The 5755-nt window shown below is 38.4% G+C and overlaps 1 protein-coding gene across 1 annotated transcript in view; it reads left to right on the top strand.

Annotated features, from left to right (window-relative positions):
- Positions 1-5755, top strand: part of GALNTL6 (polypeptide N-acetylgalactosaminyltransferase like 6) — a gene marked incomplete at its 5' end in the record, with an annotated part of 168587 nt that overhangs the window by 120395 nt on the left and 42437 nt on the right. The window lies entirely within an intron of this gene.

Genomic DNA, 5755 nt, shown 5'->3' with positions numbered 1-5755 from the left:
TTTCCCTGGCCTAGGATGTAACAACTGCTGTCAAAAGCCAAGACTTCGAAGCACAAAAACAGGGCATAATAAAAAATAAAGCTAGATGTTTCAGAACAGAAGTGCATTACCATATTGATTCAAAGAATATGCGAATAACGTGGAGCATAGAATTGCCTCTTACAATTGCTGTTGTCAATCATGGGATTTGTAAGCAAAATCAATTTCTCAATGCTTGGTTTTTTATCGCTTAGCAAATTACCTATGCAGGCTTCTTTTTGTGAAAGTCATATTCTTTGAGGCAAAAAGATTGAGCAGCACTGATTTCAGTAACTGGCTAATCATAATATAAAACCTAAGTAAAGAACATGACTACTTTGTTGCCATGTGCGAACAGGAAACTATAAGCTTTAGATGGTTTTCAAAGAATATTGAACATATCCATATCCTTAGGATCTTCTTTCTCTATAGGAAATGGACCTAAAAAGAATATAAGTTTCTTGATAGAAATGAGGGTCTTGTTCAAGGAATGTAAACAACTGGGAAACTAAGGGCATAGCTGTAATTTCCAGGCAAAATACTAATATTTATTAATCCTTAATTTTAATCTTTTCCATTTTAAATGTTACTAGAGGGTTCTTTTTATTTTAAATATGATGACATTAATATTGAAATGTACCCATTGCCAGAGAGAACATTTTATGAGACATATTTTCTTAATAATGAGAACATATATGGATGAAAAATGAGATTTTTTGCTTCAAAGAGGAGACGCTCTTGATTTCTGTGCTATAGGACTAGACTCACTATGAGTCCACATCACAGCAGGATTATAAGAGACCCTGCATGCTTACTGAATAGTCAGGCTGCCTCTCAACTAGTTAAAGGGTGAACCTGAGCCACATGCAGCAGGTGGGAACCCTACTATATCATGCAATATGTATGAGTGAGATGGTAATGTACAGAAAGTAAGTTACAGACAGTGTGAGCTACAGTAAGTACTTTGAATAAACTGTGAAATCTGTGATTTCACTAAAAATAATTCCTTGTAGCCTATTCCAAGATGTTTCCCAGAAAGAAGACTTTCCAGAAGCCTTCTCCAAATGACTTGTCTCCCAGTATTGCAACCCAAAAAAAAGGATGTATACTTATCAATAAATTAATTAAAACAGGACATTTGCACAGAAGGCTTCATTTCTCCCTATTGCAGAATAGAGTGTCTGGATAGCTAGTATGCTGTCTTGTACAGGAGGAGTGAAATTGTGAATTGTAGGGGTGAAATTCCATCATTTCTATTTGAGATATTAGCATATGGGTTAGTTCAACACTTAATTAGCTTCTATGAGAGCTCTGTGAACTCCCTGCAGTATGCAGACACAGTACCTCATCTGAATTCATTGACAAAGTAGGTCTCCCCTCCCCCCCTGCTTTTTGTGGGTTTTGTTTTTAAATAAAGCAGCTGTGAAACATTACAATAATAATTCTCCATCTCATGCAAAATAGAGTCCTTGCCTAAACAGGGCTGATTACCCTACATCTTTCAGAATCTGGTAATAACGTTGTGGGGAGAGGGTGGGAGCCTTAACAGGGTGATCCTATCTTTCCTGTTCAACTAATGAATCATTTCTTGTGTGTCACCCAAAGCCTGAGAAATAGCTTGATGGTTAGCTTGTTTGTATGCTGCTGCACCTAGAATAGAATAGTATATGTCGAAGGCACATAGTGCACATTGTTATGCCTCTTCTCCTTTTTCGCATTTCTAGGGATCTAAATAAGTAATAATCTATCAGTCAGTGAAGGTCATTTAGCCTCTTACCCAGCAAAGCACTTAACCACATGCATAACTTTAAGTATATAAATGGTCCCATTGACTAATGTAAGTCCAAGAGAAAAGCAAAGGTTTGGGGAGGAAATCCAAACCAACAGTTTTCAAGTCCTTCAGTGGATAAGGATTCCTCAAATTGCTAACCTAGTCTCTCCCTTTGATTCTGACTCAGGTGCCTCTTATTCGGCTTAACTAGATGTATACATTAGGAAGATACAGAGTGATGACTTGGATGTTGCAGATGCTTTTCTGCAACATCCTTTGCAACAATTTCTGCAAACTACATCCTCTGAGCAGTGTATTTTCAAACTGCTCTCCAGTTCGAGAATGTAGAAGATTGTCTTAATCTTTTATCATGAGATGATATGTTGAATGTTTCCTTAGATAAAGATACTATGTAAAAGTTGACATTTTCCTTCCCATACCACATGGAGAAGGATGCTAAAGCACAGCACATACAGGTATATTCCTTGGGAGGACCCATTGTGATGTAAGCAGCAGCAGTGCCATTCAAAGCACCTTATTCAGGGCAGAATTTCCCCCAGTGCATGCACTGCATCAGACAGCCATGGGCTCTGTCTATACATGCCCCTCACCTGGATATACAGATTGAAGACAAGGAGAGAAAAACATAGATCAGGACTGTGGTGCCTACCATTATGGGTATTCTGGGCAGCTCCAAGGTTTGCCTAACCAAGACCAGTGCAAGGAATTTTTCTTCCCTAGGTAAACAAAATGTTGCTGACTTCCCTACATACCTGTGGCCTAGCCAGGGCAGACATCAGACATAGCCCTAGAGTGGCGGCTTGGCAATGCTGGAGCTGCCCTGCTTGCTTCTGCCCATACCCAGACTTTTGAGGTGCCCCTCTGAGGCAGCCCAATGAATATGTGTGAGGTGTGTGCACACTGGTTTTGCCACCTCCTTCAATTAGCTGCCCTAAGAAGCTGCCTGTGTTGCCTGGCCAATAATGCTAGCCCTATGCCTCATTTATGTCTGGGGCTGTTGCAGTTGTCTCAGCCACTTTCCAGCCTAGAGTCCTAAGAGCACAATGAAAGCTTAAAGTTATCTTTACTACCTCTCCTTCCCTGTGACTATGTCTGTGTGTGTCTTGTCTCTGCATGGTGCAACTACTCAATCACAATCTGGTATTTAATAGCTGACTAATTTAGACATGGTTCTAAAAACTGTGTCCATGGCATGACGATCACATTCTCTCCTATAAAACAATATGCTTGTCAAAAGTCTCATCTCATTCCAGTGTCAGTTTAAATATCCATTAGTGCATCATACTGCATGCATTAGTATGTATCATGGCATCATTTGTATATTTTCTTAATATTACATTTCACACACACTCATGCTGTCAGACAAGCCCTGAAAACCCCAGATGCTGAATCATTCCCTGTAAGCAGAAAAACATACAGGTATAAAATGCTCTGCCAGGAAAGCTATTCAGTGGCACAAAACAGGAGTACGATACCCTGGGAAAACAAATACCAGATTTATAAACCAGACACTGACAAACAAATTGAGATAACTAGCTAAGAAGAAAGATGTGCTAGGGAGGTTGTTTCCTGTCAAAGATAGTGCCCAGTTTACTGGAATTTGCACATAAGTAAGATTAACGAGGGTACAGATGTTAACAGTGATGCCATGTCCTAAGTACAGCATAATTGTCATGCGTTCCAAACACTGAATTCTTAACAGCAACAACACCGGGGCTACCACAACTATTTTTATATATTTGCGTCATCTGAAAAAGGTACAGCTAAAAGAGGCTTAAAATCTGTTTTTAGTGCTGCCCCATGATAGAGGGGCCAGACTTGTTTTTTGCTCGATTGTCTTTAACCACATTGGTATTCTTGAGTGTTACTCCATTTTTATGCTTTTTCATTTAAGCCATCATCTTGGAGCCAGTTACTTGGTAAAAGACCTTAAAATATGATCGGCAATTTCTTTTGGGTACCTCCCATATATTAGCCAGAATTTGCAGCATCCCTATCAATAGATTGTTTTCTTTTCATCGTTCTGTAAATACCATAAGAGTGCTATTAATTAAAACTCACTGATGTATTGGGTATGCAGAGATTACCTTAGAATTCCAATACATGTCTACAGCAATATTTTTCTTTTGCAGGGGTCTTAAACCAGACTTTCAGCACTACTTCCAGTGCTTTAGATTACCCTAGGTTTTCTGCAGGTTAGGGATGGGAAAACCCAGTAAAGTTCAAGTTTGGATGTTAACCCAAAAGTGTGGTGAATCCTAATCTTAACTCAAATTCCTCCCTGCACTCCAGGACTTGGGATCCCAGAGCACAGTGATCCTCTGACCCAGCAGGCACAGCATGATGACATTTGCCTCATTACACTATGCCGCTGAATTGGAACTTGCAAGAGTTTGGGTTCAGTTCAAGAGACAGGAACTCAGCTGATTAAGGTGGGTTCAGATTCCCACCTGAACCATTTGCTCAGGCTTTTTCTGTGGCTTCAAGGGGCTATGAAGAACAAAACACTGTAGCATACCACCTTGTACTATGATCCCATTTGATTTTTTTGTCATTGCTTCCTTCCTTCAAAATAACATTAGGACTGATGATTTCTTTCCAGCTGTGAATACTGTTTGGGGATTACTACAAACAGGCGCATAAACATTTCTGCCTTCCCAGTTTCCAGCCAACTTTCAGAACAAAGTAGGATCAAGTTAATTAAATCAAGTCCATAAATTTACATTATCCAGTGACTAAAATACAAACTAACAGATGAATCCTTTTGCCTGGCTCACAAAAAAGGAAGGTGGCTTCAAAATAAAATGGCAGCATAGGTAGCTTTGGAATCATATAGACCTTTACACAGCAAGATACAGTAGGCTTTAGTTATGATCTAGCAGCTACCATAAATGACAAAAGAAGCAGCTAGGAATGAGCATGCCACTTACAATAACCCAATTTTAATAGATCATAACAGGCAATTTTGTTTCTGCAGGTCTGAGTTTCCATTGCAACTTCTCTTATTTAGATAGGTTTATGAGTCCATGGTTAAAATTAAGAACTTGATCAAGGTCTTTATTCAGGAGCCAATCTTTTCAAAAAGAAGTTTGAATAAATATCTGGTGATCTTTGAATACAAGGAAAGCAAAATATTAAAAAATCACTAATTGTGTATGCTTCCTTTGATGTGACAAAAAAGCTTTGTGTTTGAAGGAAAATAATTTAACAGACAGATAATTTATGATCTATTAACTATTTTCAAGGAAAAACAAAAATTGATAAAATAATTATTTCCAGAAGGGTAACTAGCATGAAATGGTAGTAACTACTTCTCAGTATTTATTTAATGGATTATCAATTTTGTTTAATAGCTAGAAAAAAGTGCTGAAAGCCAGGACTCCTTCTAGAAGTCTACTTCCGGCTCTTGGGCTAATTATCTGTGTAACCTGTGATAAGCCATTTAACCTTATGGACCCGTTATACCCACATGTAAAAAGGGCATTATGATATTTTTCTTCCTTGAAGGGCATTACTATACTGTCATACTGCCTGTGTATGGAGGAGCAGTGGGTAGTTACTAACAATCCTGTATACAAACTGGATGTACTGTACAGTGTATGTATAACTTTTATTGCAAAATGAGGATCAAGCATGCAAGTAAGAATGAATAAAAATAAGAAATAGGAAAATATCAGTAGCCACATACGCATCCAGTAAAGTCATGAGTTAAAATGATGTTCACTAGCTTATAGTATGCTGCTCAAATCTCTACTCTCCTCCAGTAGCTAAGCCATGACTGTTGTCATGAGTGCTAGAGCTGAATATAGAGCACAATCTCTCACTCCCAGTTAGTATATCTTCTCCAGTTTGGAATGTGTTTATTATATAAATAGGCTGTGTTCAATTTTGGATGTTTTTCCAAATCACCACATACTACCCTTTGAGCAAGAATGAGGAGTTTTA

Source organism: Alligator sinensis, unplaced genomic scaffold, assembly GCF_000455745.1.
Source record: "Alligator sinensis unplaced genomic scaffold, ASM45574v1 scaffold211_1, whole genome shotgun sequence".
Lineage (NCBI taxonomy): Eukaryota > Metazoa > Chordata > Crocodylia > Alligatoridae > Alligator > Alligator sinensis.
This window is presented reverse-complemented; position numbering and strand designations above follow the sequence as displayed.